The 24,113-nt window shown below is 43.8% G+C and overlaps 1 long non-coding RNA gene across 1 annotated transcript; it reads right to left on the reverse strand.

Annotated features, from left to right (window-relative positions):
* Positions 1-2,132: 2,132 nt before the first annotated feature.
* Positions 2,133-4,712, reverse strand: LOC114766277 (uncharacterized). The gene is made up of 4 exons (XR_003742769.1): positions 4,573-4,712; positions 3,863-3,997; positions 3,090-3,148; positions 2,133-2,433 (listed from the first exon to the last, which is right to left on the reverse strand). It is a non-coding gene; the product is annotated as an uncharacterized LOC114766277 (long non-coding RNA).
* Positions 4,713-24,113: the final 19,401 nt, after the last annotated feature.

Raw genomic sequence — 24,113 nt, forward strand, 5'->3', positions numbered from 1 at the left:
AGAAATGGTTGGAGGAACACGAGAAAGACTTCAGTCTTTTGACTTCCTACTTATCTGACCAAGCATCTGCATCTGTGGGGTGAGATGGAAAAAAAACGAATATTCTTCCACGCGAACCCAAACTCCAGCACTTAATCTGCTGCTGACGTCTTGATGCCAGATCCCACAGAACACCTTCATAGGTGTAGTCCATGTCTCCGTGGGTGCTTTTAATGTATTGGCTGAATGGTGTGTATCACCAATGGACGGAGCGCATGAGTTGACCCTAAACATTTCTGCAGACGCACAGTTTGTCTCCGCTGTGAAGACAGAATTCTCCACTTATTAAAACCAAAATTTGGAGCAGAGAGAAGAATGTGCGCGCCTTGCCAGACCTGCGCATTACCTGGTTTAAAGAAAGACTCAATCTGCCAGCGCATTTCACAGTAATCCAATCACTCGTCTCTCCCATGACATTTCTCAGAACAGGGCCACATAAACCCAACTCAGGGAGGGAACCCCTGAACCCCGGTAATCTGCAGACCCCGGTTGGAGTGATAGTAGTGAACCCCGCCCTCCCCCCAACACACACACACACACCCACACACACAACCTTTCTCTACTCAACTCAGAGCGTAATGAACAAATTCACTGCGCATTACTCTGGACTTGATCTCTGGCAAAATAGTGCTGGAACAAACAATTTGGTTTGTCAACACCTCTCTCTGGACTCCTCCATCAATGTCAGGGGTACAAATTTAAGCAGCAAAGTGCATTTGACTGCAGGACCCCGGGCTGATTAGACTTCCCAGCTCAGCGAATTGCTCCAGACAGGACGGCAGGTCTGATTGCTAACCCGGCTTGAAAATAGTCTCAGCTGCCCCGGGATTAGCATGAATATTTTGATATAGATCGATAAGCAATCTCCACTCTATAAGAAATGCCAGCAGCCTTCATTTGGCTGATCAAAGGCACATCAGGCAATGGGCGACAGATGGCTATTGTTTTCTCGCCCAGCGGTGTGAGGGAGAGCTGATTCCAGCGAGCAGATCCACTGGCTTCAGCTCCACTCGGCCCTAATCGTGGAAACAATCACTGCTTCACAGGATTCCATCTCGCAGGGACGGTCAGGCGAGAATGAGGGCGGCAGAGGGTCCGACCGCAAGGGGACAGGGTTCATTTGTTAAGCATTACCAGTGCGGCCGCATGACACCGCTGACCCGCGAGTAAAAGGCAGGTCAGTTCACCGTCTTCTGCATTATGATTTTTTTTTTTTTTACCGAAGATTTATTCATGCTGATGAACATAGATTCATAACCTACGTGTCTAACAACAACCTCAGAGAAGATTAAAAAAATGGATTGGCAGAATCAGCAATAGAGCTTTTAAAATAAAAGTCCCTTAATTTTGCAACCAGCGCACCGGATCAAAAGCACGTCCAAACAGAACATAATGTGTCAATTGGAAAAAGCAGGTTTAATTCATTAGTGAGTGTCACACTATTTCAGTGCAGCCTCGGTGAGGGTGATTAAAAAGTGGTAATCAGGATTAATTAGGGCAATATATATTTGTGAGGATTAACCCCTGGCCTGGAGCCCCCCCCCCCCCCCCCCCCCTCTCTCTCTCTCTCTCTCTCTCTCTCTCTCTCTCTCTCGCTCTCTTTCTCTGTCTGATACTGCAGTCCAATGCTGCATGTATTTCAGTGCAGAGGCAGAATCCCGTGTCCACTCAGCAGAACCTCTGGTCCCATTCAGCACTTTGCTGCTCTGCCATCATATTCAGTTGGACTGGGCCAACATTCTTGAATTACTTTCTTTGTGTTGAATCTAAAAAGTATAGTTTCAGAGAACATAGAGAAATGACATCTAAAATAATAAGTAAACACAACATTAGAATAAAAAAAAAAAATTATGAAATACAAATGCAAACGTTTGTGTTGACACTTGACTCATATTAAAATACAATTTAGATAACATTTTTCATGAAAAATGAAACATTTGTCAGTCACTAAATACCAAATAATAAGTAATTTTGTTTCTGCTTAATTTTATTTTATTTTTTAAGCTCAAAGGAGTTTAATCAAAATTTGTGTTTTGTAAAGACCCAAACAGATCAGACAAATTCTTCTGTGTTCAAATCCCAATGACACCCGTCTGGTTCAGGTCAGTGCAAAACACACTTTCAAACACCAGGCCTTCTATGGACATGACTGATTACTTAAATCTTCCCCCCTGCCAGTTATCATTGTGTTTATGTTATTGCTGCAACATGTTCCAGTTAGCATAACCTTGAAACACTTCAGTTCAAGTGCAAATGATGGCTTGTTTTGCTTGCTGCATTGAAGTTGGGAGATGACGCATCGCCTGTTTCATTGGCTGGGGGGAGGCTCGCCAAATCTTTCATCCCTTTTGTCTCTTCGCCGCAGATGGGGTTGCTCTCTTTTTTGTTCCAGCCCTAAAACAAATTCAACAGCCCAGGATTTATTTTTCGTTTGGCTCCAATGAGAATGTGGCACAACACAGACAGACTTTAACAGAGTGCGAGTCTGAAAACTATGATGTCACTGTTACTTTTGAACAAATCTGAATGTTGAATGGAGGATTACAGGCACCATCTAAACACTGAAATGTAAAAAAACGATGGGAAATCTGGACTGAAGACACAAGAATTTTATGCATTTTGTCTTCACATGGGAACCAATGTGTTGACTATTTGAGCCTCAGAGTAGAAAAAAGTGCTGATCCCGATAAACGGTTTCCCCTCGTCCATATTTGGACTTCTGCACGAGATCAAATGCAACTTTCATTAGTTTAGCACAGCGCCAGGCCTCATTGACGACTTGTCAAGACCGCCTTTCCCTCAATAAGCTGCGAAAGGCTCTAAAAATCATCCCTTTCACAGAGCGCTCTCAGCTGTAAATTCAGCGCTGCTCGATAGCACTCGCTTCCCGTACCCCCCACCCCCACCCCCCACCCTCTACAGCACCATTTCTGCTCCTCCTGGATTAACCCCATGCTGTTGATCAAAAGGAACTTGGTCCGTGCGCCGGCTCAGGCCCGGACCAGCCGCTCCATTAGGCACCCGTCACGAAAAAAAAATCGTACACTTACGGTCATGGAAAAATCCATTGTTTGTCCACAGGCACCATATTTAGCGGGGAGGGTATGATCTTGCGGAGGATTAAGGAAAATTCTTTAGTGGTTCCTTCCTTTAGCATGTCTGAGAACGAGTGAGGGACAATGATTTTTTCTTCCCTTAAAGGACTGAGGTTAGAAATTTGCGCACCTATTGAGCACCACGACTGTTTCCAATTAAGAGAGCATGAGAAAACAATACCACGTTGTCATGCAGTAAACAGCCCTGTAGTTTTTTATATATTTTTTTAAATGGTCAAACGTTCTCACAAACCTATAAATCATATCATCTCAAAACAAGATATCCCAATTTTTTTTTTTTTTTTAAGTTGAACAACCTCCCTAAATTCTGCAGGCGTTGTTGTCATTCTCTTTGTACTTTTAGTAAGCGTACAGTAAATATGATACATGCCCCCGGCCTAAAAGCCTGACATAAAACTGTCATCAAAGGAATATATGAACTCATTTTTGTTTACAAGAGACTCGTCTGAGAAAGAGACAATCACGTCGAGGTCGTAAAGTATCCTCCCGTGTTTTTCTCAATGGCACTCACAGACTGCAGACGCAGCCCGGCCTGCGACTAAATCACTCGGGGCGGCAGCGTTTAAAGAGAAGAGTCAGATTTCTGCGTAATAAATAGCAGAGATTGATTTGACCTCCCAGCCAGGTCCTGCAGTTTACTTATACACAGAGTTAAGAAAAATGGAAGCCCTTTGTCTCCAGGGATGCATTGGCGGGGAATCGGATACGGCGCTCCAGCGCTGTCAATATGGTCCTTCTCCCGGCCCACACCCGATTGGACCTGGCCAGCATGGGGGATATCGGTGGACCACCGTGTAACCAAGGGCTCCAGCTGCTATCTGAGGGTGGCGCTCGGAGTGGCCCTGTCCCCGAGTGGACAAAGGTCAAAAGGTTTGTTTCTGAAGGGCAAACAGATATGTCCCTGCATTACTGTGCACACTTCATGCCTGTTATAGACGGGTGGCAGTGAGGGAGAAGCCAGGGAGGAGGCGACTGAAATTTTCTTGCATTTTTACTGTTCAAATAAAGCGATTGTACGTCCTCTCAGTTTAATTCAGTTCAGCTTTATTGCATGTTTATGACAGTATTACAAAAAAGTAATTGTTACAGTCTCAATAGAGATGACATCAGACAATGTGCATCATACAACAATGATAAATTAAAAATTAAAATCAATCAAAAGGATGTGACTATGTGAGCATGTGGTAATGTGTAGGAGTCGAGAAAAGTACTTTGATACAGAAACCCATTACTTATGTCTGCATTCAATGTTTTAATTAAACTTTAATCACGGAAACTTCTCATTAGACTTGTTTATGTACACACACACACACACACACACACACACACACACACACACAAAGCCCTCACGTAGCATCATTGGGTGTAATACGGCACGTTAAACACATTTCTCGCTTTATGCGATTTAAAAACTTACAGCTGCAGGTTCACTGACGAGCCTTAATCTGTGACCTCTGACCTCATTGAGATGTGTAGGTGGATGCTGTGGTGCATAGCAGGGAAGCCACGGTCCTGTGTGTTATTTTCGCTACCCTCACAGTCTAAATGAGGGGCTGCTGTCTGTGTGGCGCAGGAGCAGGAAATAGCCTGAGACAGAGGGCAACATAAACGCTGCCTGGCTCCCAGCTGCAGCGCCGCACCAGGGGGGGGGAGAAGCCACACACACACTTACACACAAACACACACACAAAGCCACTGCCTCCATCTGATCATTAGCCCTGTTTATTTCTATTTTTACTCCATCTTTCTCATCAGTTCAGAGCACATTTACGGCTTTTATCAGTCGCTCTTATACATTCAGTAGTTACAGGGACAGTTCACCTGGAGACACTCAGGGTTAAGTGTCTTGCTCTGGGACACAATAGTAATGGGGTTGAGTGGGGTTTGAACCTGGGACATTTGGTTCATAGGCGACCCTATACTATACCAATGTTTGAAACGATGCAAATTCTCCATCCTTGCAACTGTGCCATCTCTGGATATCTCTGGGGAACTCTGGGGTTTGAGTATCGAGATCATTGACTCGTCCAGTGGCACTTAGGTGTAGGTGAATAGGGGCAACTCTAATTTGACACGCTCAAAGGACCATTCTGGAGACCAGAGACCCCTGGTCTACCATCAATATCCACATAATCAATTCCGGAGGGAGAGACGGATCCCACACCTTTAGGCAAATGAACTCTGAAGTGCCGTAATTTAACTTTCTTCAGGGTGTCATGGCAACATCTTCTGGATGAAACTCAGCAGTCACTTTTGGGCCAAGTCCGCCTCCCCCGCCAAAAAAAAAAAAAAAACGTAACCCACTGATATAGTAAAACATATGTGGTTAAATAATTGCTTGATGTGATTTGTCAGGGAATTGTGGGAGCGGCATTGCCATCTCCGTCTCTCCCTATCTCTTTCTCTCCTTCTCTTGGATCTTCCGCTGCAGAACCAAACAGAGGAGGTGATGGACGATGTCGATGAAAAAAAGAAAAAGAAAATCAGCTGGGATTCACAAAGCTCTTAATGCCTCGCCGTATAGGATGCTGACTGGTGCAAATAACACCCGCAACAGCACTTATAGTGACCAATCATACATTTCAGGCAACAACACCGGGGGTCCAGCCTGCAATAAATCCTGCTCCCTGATTAAACAGTAAATTCACTATGCCTATCAGACTCCCATTAAGTGTGTGTGTGTGTGTGTGTGTGTGGGGGGGGGGGGTGTCTGATTTCAAAAACACCATTAATCAGCCGGGGAGATATGGGGGGCGGGAAATATCAGTCATCGATGGTAACTGCTTATGACAGTTTACACTGCTTTATATCTGCAGGGAGCCCACGCTGATCTATCAATTATGAGTCGATATGGGCTGCATGCTAATTGTGCATTTTCCCCTCTAATGCATTTCCCCCGTTATCTCATAGGCTAATGAAAGCAAACAAATCAATAAATATAAATTATACATGCAAAGATGTACTGCTGTGAACATAAAGCCTCTAATTAATTGCACTTGATTAATTTATATACTTTAATTATCTCTCCAAGCCACAGATGGCATAAATATCAGGACAATCTGCTTATTGCTATGTCAGTCATAAAACGGCAGACGCAGTGAAACTATTAGGACTGGGCAAGCTTTGTCACCGGAAAACACACAGTTGCTGACATAAAAAAGCTGCACCTCTGAATAATTTAAACTGAGCAAATTGCTAGACAAAGCAGACTGGACGACCTGATTACCGGTCTAATTTTTAATACGGTGAGTGGCTGACCTGCAACATCATCACCGCATTCTGTGCTCACATTTTATTGCTTTTCTTTGTAAATGTTAAAAGGGGATAAATGCAGCCCATTTTCCCCATCTGAAAAACTGGCCGGTCACAGTCGAGTGACACAAAGAGCCACACTGGTGCTGCATAAACTCACCGGATAAATATTTGCTGAGTCGAAGAATGGATTATAGGGGTGATGAAACTGAAATGTGAGTCATGTGATCATGTTCAGAGCTGTGCTATTCAGCCAGTGTCAAAATCTGAACTGTGCGACAAATGTAATGATCTAGAAAAAAACATTGTGATTTTTAAAACTAGAAATAAGAAAACTAAAGCACTATAATTGAGTTATTGATTAAGTAATAATAATTTCAACCAGAGTACATATATTGCAAACAACTGATAAGAATTTGTCTTGCCATGAAACAACTTTTTGCAATAAAGTCATACAGGCTAAGTACTAACACAAAAATCCAATTAAAACCGTTTTACACAAAATCCATTACAACCATATTTGGTTGGATGTTAGCAAACATGAAAATGTAACTAAAGAAGCGAAGCACTGAAAACCATAGAACACATGGACACATGGATGACTCCAGGAATGGCCAGATTTCTGGAAATCCTCCCAAAGGTGAAGGAAGAGGAAACACGGGGCTTCAGGCATTTACATCTTGATGCTTCTAATTAGGGTTTTTAGAATAATTACCCCAACAGGGTGCTTGGCAGAATAATTACCACAAAGAGATTATAGTGGAACATTAATGTGTCCAGGTACAGTAAATATGTCGAGAAACATGGTGAGGAGACCTTCTACGTAAAAGCAACGTTAGATTTTTTTAAAGACTAAATAAGGGACACGGTCTCCATCGTGTGCCAGAATTGGTTCGTGGAAATTACAGAGTCTCCGTGTTAAGTCTTTTTCAGCAATTGCAGCATTTCTGATAAAAGGCACTTTTCAAAGTTTTTGAATGTGCTAATTGCACACTGGCTCGGCATGTGAAACCTAACAGGGCATGCAGGCTGTCCATTTGCACCGCATAGGGTTCACCCCCCAGATACCTAGCCCCACAGCACGCCGGAGGTCCAGACCGCCGGCATTCGCTCACGAAACAAGCCGCTTTACAGGGTAAGTGGACCTCTGAGGAGGTATTGTTCTGACGACCCCAGATGCACAGTTTGGGTAAAACACCTGAATGAATTCAATGTTAACTGCACCCCACAGTCTCTAATAAGCCCGTTCCTTTAGCCAGGAAAAAAATCATGTTGGAAAACGGCCTGAAACACTGAATGCCAGTGCTTCATCTGCAGTACATGTAGACATTTACAGGACGGTACTGACTCACAGCCCATCACAACCATTAAAGTGCAGTCACTGGAGAATGTTTCAGACAAATATGGGAATTGTTTGTGAACTCGGTGAATCTGCACACATTGTAGTGACGTAGTTTTAACTAAATTTAGACCCGAAGTTTGTTTTAAGATGCATATCTGTGCCATCCACGTTGTTACAGTTCTGTGTCTCATTTTTCTGTCAGAGCATGATTAATACATTTCATTAATTGATAAGTAAATAATAAATAATTTCAGTCTATGCTCTTTGTTTGCTAACGATTAAACAGATGCAATTATAATGAAAATACTAGAAATTATGCATTATGCATTTTTTTCTACAATCTACAATCAAGCCCCATAACGTGTCTCTAATTCCCTCTTTTCTAGAGCAGCAATGAATTTTAACACACCACACCCACAAATAAAATCATACAATTTAAACATCATTCAAAAAGATCACATCACAATAATTTTTACTATCAGTGCTGTTATATCCAGTATACCAAAAAATTATTCCACAAAAAATGTATTGCTTAATTTAAGAGAAAAGTTATTTATTCAATTCCCTGATAATCAAGTTGAAATAGAGAACAAAATGTATGCAAATTTACAGCACAATGTATCAACTGATAATCACCCAAGCCCACCCAACCCCCACATTGACTCAATGCTATAAAAATACAAAAATAAAGAAATTACTTAAAAAGTAAGACCAAAAATAATTGTAAACATCATACATTCCTGTCTAAAGCTCAGCATCGCTGTATCTGTTTGTTCCAATGCCGACTTTCTTTTTAATCATCCTGATATGATTTAGTCACTTTTACACAATAATGATGCCGGAGGAAGCATCATTTAGGGTTGGGTGATCAATCAGCACCTCATTTACCTTTAATTCATGTAGATGCACACCTAATACTCATTACAAAGATGCAATTTCCAGCCAGTCAAGGCAGATTAATGGGAAGCAATCTCTTCCAGTGTTTCCTCAGCCAGTGGCATGCTTTCACCACAATAGATGGCTTTCATGCAGGGGAGACCAGTCATCAGAGTTATTTATCCTCCTGACACTTTTCATGATGAATTAGCTGAGCGACAACAACTTTGTCAGGACACTATCAAAGGCAATAACATATGAAAGGCAAAATTTTCTGGTGAAAATCATATTTAAAATGTGCATTTAATGGTTAAACGATTTTCCAACGTTTTTAAATATGTAGCACAAAAATGTAGGGATCTGACAGAGTCCATTTAAAAGCAAGACGTCTGTAACATGGAGGCTTATACCTACACTCGCCGGGAATAACACACACAGAGTCTGGGACAGGAAAGCTCAGCAGCGCGCCGTCGGGCTACACAAGCCCATTCACAGAAGCCCCACTCCCATGATCATGGCTTACGGGAACCCGGAGCAGGACACACAGCGCAGCACATACCGAAGGGCTGAAATCACATCTAACCCACTGATCCAGCAACAAAGGAGGAGGGCTCGCCAGGAGCCAGTCCCACTTCCGCCCGGCATGCACCACACAAACCGCCCTGACGCCCAGACAGGACACGGATACGCGGCTGCAGAGAACATCAGGATAATCCCACAGACCTTAAATGTCCACCATTAAATATAAATATTCAAATTACCTGAACACGTAATATGTCAAAATATTGCATCATTTAGGCCTTTTTTTTCAACCACCGTGAGTAAAAGAAAGGTGCGTCAGGGCTGGATGAAGTTACATATGTGCATGTGAGCAAAACAAACAGATGAAGCAATGAACAGGCAAGCGAGCTTGTAAGCAGTAATCACTCCTGCCCTCTCGTCTGGGAAGCGTGACGTGGGGATTACGGCGCTACAAGTGCTGCCTCGGTGAGCCACAGGTGGCAGCGTCCCTCCCCCAGACTCTCCTTCCTCCCCTCCGCCACTCTGCACTGTTGGCCGGCCACGCCATTAATTGGCTTTTGGTGCTGGAATCCCCATTCCACATAGCCAGCAGCTCACGCCCAGGGCCCGACCCAACCCAACCCCACCCTGCCCGGGCCTCAGTCAGTTCAGGCAAGTGTGTTTAGCACAACAATTATGATAATTGCTGGAGCACTCAGCTGAGGGAATAAGCAAATCTGATTAAGGGCCCTTCTGCATGATCAAATATTAATCTGATGTGTCTTCACCCCGACCTGGCTGCAACATAAGAGGCTCTTATGGTCTTATGCATTAACAGATTTGCACAGGCTGAACTCATAGCACCTAATAATATTGGACATGCAAGTCAGAGCAGTAAAGAGATCTTCCTGGAACTGAATCCACTTACAATAAACAGAGTAAAAATAGCTGAGCATAATAAGCAGGATCAGCTTAATATGACAGTTCAATTGTTTTAAAGGTATGACTGTGAATACAAATCGAGACAGATTCCACCTGCAGGCACAAAACCTTGTGGTTTACATCGCAATGTGTCATTTCACAGAGATTTAAATTATTTGAAAATATTGGACATATAGCAGAATAATTAGCATGTTGTATCATTTTGCATGTTAGACGTAAATGTAGACGTATAGTTAGTGTAGAACAACAAATAGTATCAGGTCACTAATATGATGACTGTAATAATAATTTGCACCGGATTTTCTCATTTCAACGGTTGTCTTACCTTTAATGTTACAAATATCTAGTAGAATGTATTTTCGAAAGTCCTCGACTTCCTTGCCAAAAAAATCAAAATCTGCTAGATTGCAAGGCCGTGTCTCATGAACAGTCCCTTTTCAGGTCACCCCACAGCTTTTTCATTGGATTTAGATCTGGGCTCTTGCTGGGCCATTACTCTTGGTTGAGACCAACTGTTCAGAAATTAGGCCAAAAAAATCCACATTTGGTCATTTTAGCTGGATGTTATATTTTGCAGAAAAAAGCTTCCATTTTTGTCTTACCACACAGTCCAGATATTGGAGATTTTTGTCACTTGTAGTACATGATCAGAGCTTTGCAGAAAGTCCTGCAGCTCCTTCAGTGCTGCTGTATGTCTCTTGGTACAGTATGTTTTCAATTTCAATCTTTTTTGGAGCTTGACAACATTATTGTTGTCCCGTACATTATCCACATTTTGATAATCTTCTGACTATGGTAAGTAAGGGTGTACACATTTATGCAACAAGTTTATTGTACTTTAATTGTACATATACAATGAATATTAAGTCACACTAAAGGTCAGAAAATGTTTCACACGATTTATTGTGGTGATAGTATTGTATACTATCACAAAAATTTAGGTTTTGTGTCATCTTTGATATATTTAATATATTTCTGTACAAAAAATGCATAGTAACCATTGCATTCATGTTTAGGTGAAATAAGTAACTGACACATATTGAAAGATAAAATTTGGGGTGCATCATGCTGAAGTCACAAAAATCATGAATATGTTACAACGATTATATTACATTATCCACATTTTGATAATCTTCTGACTATGGTAAGTAAGGGTGTACACATTTATGCAACAAGTTTATTGTACTTGAATTGTACATATACAATGAATATTAAGTCACATTAAAGGTCAGAAAATGTTTCACACAATTTTTTGTGGTGATAATATTGTATACTATCACAAAAATCTAGGTTTTGTGTCATCTTTGATATATTTAATATATTTCTGTACAAAAAATGCATAGTAACCATTGCATTCATGTTTAGGTGAAATAAGTAACTGACACATATTGAAAGATAAAAATTGGGGTGCATCATGCTGAAGTCACAAAAATCATGAATATGTTACAACGATTATATTACATTATATTACAACGAGGAACAGAATCTCAAGATGTGAAACTTGATAGACCATGAAACCTGCACCACAGCTCTGCACTGTCTAAGATGAATATCCCTACATCTTGTTTACCTAATAATTTATGCTACATAAGAATGTCTACATTAAAAGCAATAATATTTATATTTCACAATTTGAATCAATTAACATTTGTGCAAACTGACACTGTATACTGCTACATTGTATATTACTCAAAAAATTACAGTATCAAGTAACACATGTAATTCTTATGTGAATATTTAAAAAAAACATATGGTTAGCTATAGACAACATCCACCTTAAACTAAACAGCTGTGCTACACAGGTGTTCTCCACCTTACACAGTACATATACACACATATACAGTAGAGCAAAATAATCCATCTGTGTTCGACTGCAGACGGCCTCTAGTGGGGGATTAGCATTTACAGTAAATCAACACAAATACTGAATACCATGGGATTACTTTTTCGGATAATAACTGACCATCCAACCAACATCTCGACCTTAGATGAACTAATCTACTTAAAGCTACAAAGCATATTTAAGTCAACATATTTGTAATGACAGAGATAAGGCTTATGAACCAATTATAATCCAATAAGGGAACATACTGTTTGCTCTGTTGGGCATTAGGATAGCAGATGTCCCTGTCCGGTTACCGCGGCCAGATATAGGCGGCGCCCTCGCATGACCGTGGGACAGAATACGGTGAATAAAATACGCAGTGTGTGTGAATCACAAGATAAAAAGCTCTTTGGCAAACACAGGGCGAATCTGCACGTACTGTTGGAATCTCAGAGGTCCTGTAACAGAGGAGTGAAACGCGGCGAGCGGCCAGTAGTGAGAGGGTGTGAACTATGGTGGCCGGTCGCTTCAGGAGGAAACGATGAGTGAGCGAGCGGTGAGCTGGCAGCCTGCAACTTCTGTTTCTTGAGAGACGTTCCCTACACTCGAGCGTCAAACAAGATATATATCATGATGCAACTCAAATGTTGCATGCCAAGTATAAAACGCAAGCAAATTTTATGGTTTATTTAAAATAAAATTTATGATGGGAAAACAAAAAAAACACAAAACAATTCAGACTCCTTTCACAGCAAATCAATCCCAGCTTATAAAAAACCAACCGAAGTGCTTGTTGCTGGGATAAAAGACACTTAACGGTAGTTATTTCACTTTAGATAAAAAAAGAAAAAATAAAGGAAGCTGGCGCAGACAGATATTGAAGTGCTATATGACCACAGTGAGAGAATGTGTGCAAATAAAAGGCCATAAACAGGGCAGGGGCATGGACCAGACTTTTGAGAAGTGGCCATATACAAACAAGAGCGAAAATACAAAACAGACTGGAGACTGGAGCAATGAAAGTCGGCCGCGCCGTATTCTTTTCCAAATAAACTCTTGGAGGTAGCGTGGGGGGGGAGCTCGTTCGTTTAGCGTTTTGGACAAAAGACGAGAGTGCAGGTTTATTTGTGTGAGTGAATTCCTGCAGACATGTATATGATATTTACAGAGCTTGTTTTCCAGGGTAGAGTAACCTCAGAGAATGCACCACAGTGGAAATAATGACACAAGAAAAGACCCTGAAATCTGCAGGGCTGAGAACACTATGACGTGCAAGTCATGTTTAAACAAATACAACTTGCTAAAAAGTAGTGAAGACTGCAGCACATGCAGCCTGAGCCACAAATTAAAATATTTATGTTCAGCAAAGCAATTTTCAGGTTTAATTATACAAATTTAGCATTTACATTTACATTTACAGCATTTATCAGACGCCCTTATCCAGAGCGACTTACAATCAGTAGTTACAGGTACAGTCCCCCTGGAGCAACTTAGGGTTAAGTGTCTTGCTCAGGGACACAATGGTAGTAAGTGGGGTTTGAACCTGGGTCTTCTGGTTCACAGGCGAGTGTGTTACCCACTAGGCTACTACCAGCAAGCAGACTAACTTAGTTTATTATATAAGCAGAAGTTTTGATACATGCAGTAAGCTCAGACACACAATTGAAGGTGTTGACATTCTAATTTTTTTTTTTTTACAAAATGTAGAACTGCACAAAAAAATTTTACCCTGGATGTAAAATTTGGTCGTTTTAAGCATTAGGACTGATGAAAAGCACCTAGAGATCACAGCAAAAGAAACACAAGAAGACACAATTGAACTGAAATACTAAAGTTACTAGACTGTTTTAAGTTACTCTGGATCTGCATTCCTGGCCCAGAAACTGATCCAGGGTCAGTCTCGGACCCATGACACACTAAACATGCATGGATGGATCAGCATCTCTCACAGAGGTTCCACTGGGTTATCTGGATTACAGCATTGCACCATGTTAAAGCTATTTATTCTTAAATGCACAAAAGAAGAGTTGTGAGGATTGCTTTTATTTATTATTCACATTAATCTGTACAGTATTATTTACTCTAAATTTCAACTCTCTGTATTACTCATTAATTCAACAGGATAAGAAAAAAATCAAGAAAGCAATTATCTTAGCAAAATCTGGATCAAGGTGGAAAATGTAACTGATTGCAATCTAAAGCTCGGCAGATGCAGCACTCTGGGACGGGACTCTGTGAGCTCTCAGCAGTCGGGGGGGAGATGGACACGCTGCCCGTTCCCAGGCCCAGCACTGCCCGGAGAAGAACATAGCATACCCCAGCATCTGCCCCCTGTTCCTCCACCCACACCTCAATTGGATTACAGCGCAGACTTCACACTGCAAGAAAAAGCTCCCCGAGATTTAATATGCCACCGGAATTTGATCTACGACTTAATTTAGATGGAAACCCCATGACATTCGGCTTGTGACATCCACATTGAGATGGAATGGTTAACTCTTTATGAGCATTTTAAATCAGAAGTTTCCTGTGGGAAAACAAGGTTGAGCTCCAGGAGAAGTGCCCACCACAAAAGAAAAAAATAGCAATTTTTCTTTATCCTCAAATTAAACACAGTGCTATAAAATTACTTCTTAAAACATATTTGAAAAAAAAATAAATATATATATATATATATATATATATATACACACACACACACACACACACACACACACACACACACACACACACATATGCAAGGGGATTAATCTAGATAGTGTTATTTGTAAGCTTACAATAAATAATTTGTAAAAATCATTTAGTAAATAGAGATTTCAGACCTACTTACTTATCTGTTGGTCCCCTCACATATAAAGCAAGTCTAAGACTTTTCTACTGTTGTGCTTTCTTTTCACAACTTTTCATGCAAACTCAGGCCCAGTTTATGAAATTGTGCTGGTTGACAGTAAACAGAAGGTTCTGAGCTCAGCTGCTTTTGAATGATTATGTGTACGAGGTGCAGGCAGGTGCATTTGGCCCACGCTGAGGTATCAGGTATCCGGTGACTGAGGCCCCTCTCATTTGTCATGCTGAATGGGTGGTGTGCCTGACTGCACTTTCCCATTCCATTTCCTCCCGGGCCGCAACCCGGGGCCTACCACCCACTGGACACCGCCATTTCTTTTTCAGACCGCGCTCCATTCACGTGAAGTGTGAGCAATAATGCAGCCTTGCATTCCTGCTCTCCGGCGTCTCGCACGCCACTCTCCCCCTCACAGCCGTGCCAGATCAGCAGACTACATGCACTTTATATGCATTCTGAATTCCAAGTACGCATGGGAATGACACAAATAAAATAAAATAAAAAAGATTTCATGCAAAATACCAACAGCATCAAAAGTATTTTTTTCTAGGCCCACATGCACCCTGCCCAGAGCCCCAGCACCCTCTCTCCCCTCTGCTCTCCCACTTATGAAAATGTCAGAGCAGTTCTTACTTACATCCACAATCGCCCCTCGGCCGCTCTACACACAGCTCTGATCTTTAGCACAGACATCTTACCCCGCTAGGTTCCAACACCGAACCCACCAGTACCCACTCCCACTACTGTACCAAGTGCGCCTGGAAACAGGAAACGTTGTCTGGTCCTGCTCAGGGAGCGGAGGTGCTGGTGGTGGGGGGGTGAGGAAGGGGGGGGGACCAGAGTGAATGCAGGATAATCATAGACCCCCCCCCCCCCCCAAAAAAAAAAAAAGGGGATGATATACACTTATTTCAACAAACATTTGCTTCAACTCACGAACTAAGCTTTATTCTTCCCCTCTTCTTTTATTTATTTCTTTTTTAGACTGTTGTGTGGTGCGTCCGACTGCTGAGAAGCAGGAGCTCCATCTGCTGGCAGGCCAGACACATGAAGGATGCGGCCGTGGGATGGACAGTTACGAGGGTAACACTGACCCCCGTGTCACGCATCCATATTTCCGACCTCACCTTCCTGTTCGCAGCTGCCAGTAAGTACAGACTAATAAAAACGTTTTTTGGTGTGTGTCTGCAAGCGTGTGTGTGTGTGTGTGTGTGTGTGAGTGTGTGTGTGTCTTGCCCCCGTTTCCTTCTGAGGATCCCTTGCCATTCTAATAATGAGTTCACCAAGCTGATTGCACATTCATCACTGGGATCTGCTTCTTTCTTTTTTTCTTTTCAAGGAGAGGAGTGTTTTGCTTGGGAAATGAAATATTCCGTGACCTGTTCCTGTGCCCTGTGAGTGGACACTGAGCACCGGCAGCTGAGTAAACACAGCAGCGTCTGCGGACAGGTACCAGCAAGAGCTCCTGAACAGAAAACCATTAAGCTGACCTGTCATGGAGATGGGAAAAGAAAGAAAATGCAGGAATATTAAAACATGAGTGATTGATTATTGAAATTAATTCAGCAGTGTTGCCATGGTTCTTGGGGAAGTAGGTTATTAGACGCACCAAATTACAGTATTTTCTTAAAACGCTTAATGGCGAGTGGTTGATTGAGCGCCTTATATGCCTAGTTACAAGGTTACAACTCTTACATGCCACTAGCCGAAACCTGGCAACACGCGACCTCACAAATTTGACCCCAAACTTTTCCAATAACACCAGGCAAAAGATGAACGAGACATGCAGCACGCACGCCACGTGGATTAATTTTCCATTGGCTTGAGTCATGGAAAAGTATGGTTCATAAAGCTCGGTGCCACATGTGTGGTTCCCGCACCTACCCACCCAGACGTTGGTGCGAAGGCGCTGGCACTGTTCAAGTCTGCACGGCAGCGGGGGGAATTAGGGCTCTGCGGGAGTGTGCTGGCTGGTAGGAAGCTTTGTTAAATGACATCCACTCGCACCCAGTGGAGGTTCAGTGGAGAATCCTGGGAGAAATAAGTCCTGGTTTTGCAGAGGCGGACAGAGGATAAAGAGGCTCTGTGCTGTGTTAAAAAAAAGCTGTTTTTAAAATGTTACTTCCCTCGTGCCACCACACTTGTATGAGGGTGGAATGTAAGACTAGAGCTACGCTTGTTTCTCTAACTATATTTTAATGCCAGGTTTTTCAATGTAAGAAAAAAAAATGTCGCAACTTTATCGGGACCCACAACCTGTGCAAAATGCAAACAAAATGTACAGCAAGTCGGTTGCAGAGGTTCACACCTTCAAACGAATATTTGTTGAGAGTGTTAACATACTTGGCCATTTAACATGATTCTCATTCTGAAAAAAGATGATGTTTCAGGCATCAAATGTTCTTTATCTTCTTTAAAGTAAACACAGTCAATTCATGTCACAAAGTCACCAAATGTCACGAATTGATACAACAGTAAATTTTAAATCTAAAAAAATTGCAGCCATTTTTGTGGCTGTAAAAAGGTATTATAAGATACTATACCCTGAAAACCAAACAGTCTCAGAGCTCAGTTTTTTTGGTGTGTTTTAATGAAAAAAGTTCCAGAACCATATGTTCACACACACAAAATCACATTGTCACTTAATATGACAGAACATTCATGCACATTCAAGAGACGTGAGTTATTCATGAGTTATTCAAATCCCGTCAAGGTGGCGAATACGCCGCTAATGCATTTTTCACAACCTGCTAACCCACCTGCTCTCTTGCATTTTCATAAGGAACTTCTGAGATGTATATTTTTTACCTGTGAAAAGGAACAAATAAACCTAATTTCTGAATGAAAAACACTGCACATACATTTTAAAAGTTACAATAAATACAAATACACATACATTTATCTGCAAACATTTACAAAACTGAATCTAAGATGATTTTTATCAAGCAAGACAGCTCAAACGTGGACAAGCACCAACAATCACACACGCACACACACACACACGTACGGCTTGAAACGTAAAATCAAGTGTGATTGACTTTCGCCTCATCATCTGCTCTCTGCTTCTGCTTACCATTAGGAGTGTGCCATAGATCAAGATGGATTGGAGGAGCCTAATCAAGGGCTATTGAAGCTTTCCTCCCAGCCATTTTCAAATGACCAGTCAGCACTAATGCCCCCATATTGTTTCTATAAGTGTGAATTGATTTATATTGCCGCAAAGCATCCCAAGACGTTGAGAAAGAAGCATTGGAACCCAATACCAATTATATATGTTTGTTTCGGGGGAAACGGCCACTCAGGACATCGGATCAATGCAGACATCAAAGGTCAGGGCATTACATTTCTGCTGAAAAACTTAGCATGCCGTCAAGTGACTACCCCCAGGAGCTGATTGGATTCTCTCTGACAGCAGGACGTTTGATCATCGGAGCTTCGCGCTACGCGTGGCTTGCATCTGTTCGAAATTCGCTGTGCTATCAGAGTGGTGGCGTAAACCAGGAGGCTTTGAGTTCAGGTGGCACCGTTCGTAGGCGGGAATAGGGCAGGGTGTCTCTCCAAACACCCCTCTCCAAGGGCTCTCCCCAAATTAATATGCAGAACTCATTATCAGCCACGGTAATTACCTGGGCTTTACACTTCCTGACTGAAACACTAAACCGTGGCCAGAGCGAGGATTTCCTCCTGTGTGCATTACTTTATGGATTTTTTTTTTTATTATTTACGTATTTTTATTCCTCCTAGACTGCAGTGGTCTCTCAGGACCGCTTGAATCCATATTAATTTCCTCTCTGGCAGTTATGCAGCCTGGGTATGAACTGCGCTATTTAACTTTTAATCTGTCAGTAATTTAGTAATGTGTAAACTAATTATGCATAGATATTAATGTAATTGCTTCTGAGAGTGGAAAAAAAAATCAATGAGTTTGCAGAGAATGCACTAAATTGAATTGAGTTATTATAATCATGTGTCAAGAGCTGATTATGTTATGAAGGTAAAAAGTAGATGTCAGCCACAGGTCAATACGCAGGCCGCATGGCTCCATAAAAATCCATGCTGCTTCATTCGATAATGTGGGAGAGGACCCGCTCCCCCGCATAGATCCCCACCCAACAGCCCTTCATACTTCTAGCCTGTCTGCTTAAGGAAGCGTAAACCCATTTTCCATCTAATCACTCATTAGCTCTTTGACAGTTTCATCATAAAACACACGTTTTTTTTTCTGGGAAAGAAAATCTTATTGACTTTTCTTTTCAAAATAATGACTTTTTCTTCTATGGTGCTTTAAACAATTGTAAAATCTGTAAAAATGTTTAGAATATTATTCTTGTCACTAGTTAAACTCTTCTTTTTATTAAAACAATAAGAAAACTTTAATTCCACCTCACAATCAGACATTAGTTAATTTGTCATATATACAATTCTAATAACAATGGCGGTGCTATTGCTTTAAACAGAGTTTCCACTTTTCAGGATTTTCTCTGGCTTTCTTCACTAGCACCGGTTAACACAAAACATTATCCGCAACTTGATCAATATAGAACATCAGCCAAACAGGGCACTTACGTTCTTCAGGGAGAAATGCTTACTTAATGAAGAGGAGGCAAGACAGATTGCGTAAAAGACTGTGAAGGAGAGATAAGCAAAGAGGAACAGATACACAACAACAGTCTACAGTATATCCACAGTGAAGATTGTGGTTAAGTAGCAGCATGGGTCACTATAAGACTCCAGAGGCTGATGTAGAGCAGCCTGAGGGAAAACGACCTGCCTGTGGCACTGTAGTTCGCTGTTTTTCACAGTTCAACCTTGATATACCTTTCGTTGCTCCCAGTTTTAAAACTCAGCATGGCCAAGTACATAAAAACAGAGAGTTAGTGCATCATGCTGTTTTCAGGGTCTGATGCCTCTGGCTGTGTGATACTGAAGATGGGCCCATACAGTTCAATGTGACAACATACTAGCACCGTGAAATACTTTATACTATACTTACATGGATAATGTGACCTGTGTAAATGTGTGTGTTCATGCTGAATATTTGTTTTTAGCCGGCCTGTTTTAATTTTAGTTTTAGTCTAGTCTTTGCATCAAGCTGTCATTTTAGTCTTTATTAGTCTTAGTCAAGTCCATACTCATTTTATTCTAGTCAAGTTTCAGTCAAATAAACGTCTGAGCATTTTAGTCATATTTTAGTCAGAATTATCCATGACAATTTTAGTCTCAACAAAAAAAGATGACATTTTAGTCTAGTTCAGATGTGGAAACGGTACTAAAAATATATAATTAAGTAAAAGTATCTTCACTTTGCTTAAATTCTACCGATGTAAAACTACCCATTTAAAAATCTACTTAAAAGTAAAAAAGTACTTAATTTAAAATTTACTTTGAGTTATTCTGAGTTACTTTAATTACTTGATGTAAAAAATGATTAGTCCTAAATCCAATCTAGAAGTAGTTATAATAAAGTTTTAGGCAGTGTAATGTACAAACTATGGTCAGTGCCATAAAATATTTTAAAGATCCCATCACATTCATTTTCTATTTTTATTTTTTGCTTTTATTTAAAGTCGTGGCCAAAAGATTTGAGAGTGACAAAAATAAAAGTTTTCACAAAGTTTGCTGCTTTTTTTGTATGTTTTTTATAAATGTTTTTATTGACAATTTTATCAAGTTTATGCAATGAGTCAATATTTGCAGAGTTGGCCTTTCTTTTCAAGACCTCTGACCAGAAAAAGCTCTCTGCAGGGCTCTCAAGATTTGAAGACAGGTAAGAGTGCCATTCCATTAAACCTCCGTACCATCACCACCATGACCCCAATCTTATTATTGTTAACTTATAAAGTCAAGAATACAAAAGACGCTCTTATTTGTTCCATGTTTTTCTTTTCCATTTTACTGTGAAGTAAGTGAAGGGAAAGTGAAACAGTCACCCTTGGTGAGCTGTGGGCAGCCGTGACAGGCAGTGTGTGGGGACGGTGCTTTGCTCAGTGGCACCTTGGTGGTTAGGGATTCGAACCTTCAGATTATGGGTTTGTTTCCTTAACCAATGACATACAAATATTGCTTCATCATTTTATCTGTTCATCCATCATTATCCTGGTGTATTCTGAAGTATCCTGAACTCCATTTAATTCCGCAATTGCATATTCCCAAAAGCGCAGAGGTAGAAAGCAGAGGAGAAGAAACGCCGCGAAGGACGCAGCCCGGCGCGGCGAACGCGGACGGCAGGGGAGAGACGCGCCGCCCGTTCTGGTGGAGCGTTTTCTCCCGAGAAGCCGTGGTACGCGGCGCCGCGTGATGACGTCACCCCCGGGAAACTCCGCGAAACCGGAAGCGACAACGTCGGCGGGTGAGTGGGCGGAGCGAGGACGTTGGCGTCGGCAGCAGCGAGGAAGTGACGTGGGCAGCGAGCGCAGAAGATGCGACCCCCACGATCTTCGCCATGTCGAGCCAAGAACTCTGCGCTCTGCTGGCAAGGCTCCCCGTGGACTGGGACGACACGGACGACGACGAGAGCACGGGAGACGAGAGTTGGGCTCCGCCCATCGCACCAGTCTGCGATCGTCGCAAGGTCCGTGGGGACCCACGTCACTTCCAGGGGGGTGAGAAGCGGCAACAACAACGGCGGCGTTCCTCCAGCGAGGAGGTGGGCAGCCTCCAGCCCGAATGGCCAGAGTACTGCCCATGGGAGCTTATCGCGCCATGGGTCCAGGATGTCCGCAGGGTGGACGACCCTTGGAGTCACCGGTGGGAGGACACGGATGACGAAAGCGATGATGACGTGGATTTTCGGTGGGCGGTCGGTGCCGGGATGGCTCCGCCCAGCGTGCGCGTCCGAGATCATCGCGGCGTCCGTGATGACCCATGTGACTTCCGGGGGTACGAGGTTGACACGGACGACGACCAGGATGACGCCGTTTGGGCAGTCGGTGCCGGGATGGCTCCGCCCATCGCGCCCATCCAGGAGCGTCACGAGGTCCGTGGAGACCCACGTCCCTCCCAGCAGTGTGAGGAAAGCTGGTGGAAGAGGGCGACGGGAGGTCGCCAGCCAGCAACTGCGCTGCCGGGACTGCCTCGCAGGGAATCCTCCATTCCTGCTCCAGTCGCCGACCCGCCTTCCCTCTGCCCGGACGTTCCCCAGCAAAATGGCAGCGCAGCACCAGCGTCCACACCTGCTGGAGAAGACGTCCACCCCCCTCCACACACACACCTACCACCATCTCCAGCGACGTGCCCAGCCCCGTGTGGGACGCCCAATTGTCCCGGGACCCTTCAGTGGGGCAGCAGACACAGACGAGATCACTACCATCCTCACGTGTCTGTTGGGTCAGCATGGGGCTGGAGCACAACCCTCTGGCAGCAGGGAGAGACAGACAGGAGTTTTCGGGACTTCCAACAGAGACTGAGGGCGGAGTTTGATCGGCCTGAGCCAGGGATCGAACTCTGCCCCTCCACCACATCCAGTGCCAGTCAGGATCCGGGGCAAGAAGACCAGCACTGGTGGGCGACGAGAAGGTCGCTCCTCCCGAGATCCTGGCTGTGCCCCCTGAGGAGGTCCCGGAGAGCCCAGAGAGGGAGCCAGACGACCCTCTCTTCGTCTGTCTCTGTCGTGTGTGTCTGTGTGGCATATGTGTCCGTATGTCGCCCCCACTTCCCCTCTTTGTGTCCACCAGATGGCGACCCAGCCGCGGAGCCGAACCCCAGGGAGGAGGTTCCTGACCCGAATGTGCTGGTCCAAGGCGAGGTGGACAAGCCCCAAGGTACCCCTAAGTCCAGCCGGGGGGGGTGCTCCCCCAAAGAATTTTTTGGGGGGGTGCAGTTCGGGTTGGGGACTCCTCCTGAGGGGAGGGGAGGTGGGGAAGCGATGGAGCTGGGTCCTCCGGTAGCCAGTGAGGAGGGCGGGGCCAGGCATGGGCCTGCGTCTGCCTCCAGAGGGGTGGAGCGCCATAGAGCCCCCGGGTAGGCATGAGGACCCAGCTGGGACAGGCAGGAAGAGGGCCTGCTTGTCCCAACGGACGCAGAAGGGGCTAGCCGGATGGTCTGGCAATGCCCCCCCCTTGGCACCAGGGCCGTGCAGCGAGAGGGGCTGCATAGTCCCAGAAGGCACCAGCCTGGGGTGCCTGGAACAGTCGCCGGAGGCTCTGGGACAATCTCCCTGCGCGGTGCAGGGGGTGACACAAGACGTGTCAGAGGGGACATGTGGAGACAGGGCCCACACGTACCCAGATGGATCGGCCCTGATTATTGTGTGCAGGTACGGGAGTCCGGGGCCGCCAAGCGGGACCAGCCGGGGAAAGGAGAGGGGAAGGGGAAGAAAGAGGGAAAAAGAAGGGGGGAAAGGCAGAGGGGGGGGAAGCCAAGAGGGAAAGAAGGGGAGAAGGAGAGGGTAGGGGAAGAAAGAGGGAACGAAGGGGAGAAGGCCGAGGGTAGGGGGCAGCGGGACACGCCGGGGAGCCAGGCCGAGGGTCCGGGGCGCCACGCTGACCACGCCGGGGAGCCAGGCCGAGGGTCCGGGGCCGCCAGCTGACCACGCCGGGGAGCCAGGCCGAGGGTCCGGGGCCGCCAACGGGACCACGCCGGGGAGCCAGCCGAGGGTCCGGGGCCGCCACGCCTGACCACGCCGGGGAGCCAGCCCGAGGGACCGGGGCGGAAGTGATGTCATCTGTTGGGAGAGGCAAGAAACAGAAAATAACGTCTTGTCCTCTTTTTTGTCAACGAAAATGAAGAGAAATTTTAGTATAGTTTATATCTTTAGTCTAGTTTTTATTTGTCAAAAAAATTATATGATTTTGTTATACTTATTGTCACATGACCAGCATTTACGTCTTGTCTCATCTTCATCATCAAAAATTTGAATTGTTGAAAACAGCACTGCTGCAGAGTGAATCAATACACACAGACGCAGGCTGAAATTCATATTTTAAGCCATCGCCTCACCTTGCATAAGCTTCTGGAAATAACCCGCCTCTTGTGTTGTAATTGCATTTGTGTGCTGATTGCAGGAAAAATAAATATGCGCATTTACACACCACAGAAACGTACACATTTAACACCAGGCAATACGACAATGTTTGGTTCAACTGGCGCACGGCTGTGGTGGGCAACAGACTGCGTTGTATGTTCCTGCACTCAGAGTTCGTGCTCTGGTAGCAATTACGCATGTCAAGGGTTATGATTGATCGCCTTTGTTTACGATGTTTAAAGAGAAAGGCAGATTTCAAAACATCGCGCCGAAGCACACATAAATAGCGGCGACCCAAATTGTGCTCTAATCCAGGAAAAAGCATTATGCACTTGCCCCAGAAGGTTCAATAATCAAACAACAATAACAGTTCCCATCTTTACCATGAAATTATGTCCGTTTTAAATATCCAC

Source organism: Denticeps clupeoides, chromosome 16, assembly GCF_900700375.1.
Source record: "Denticeps clupeoides chromosome 16, fDenClu1.1, whole genome shotgun sequence".
In the NCBI taxonomy this organism is placed as follows: domain Eukaryota; kingdom Metazoa; phylum Chordata; class Actinopteri; order Clupeiformes; family Denticipitidae; genus Denticeps; species Denticeps clupeoides.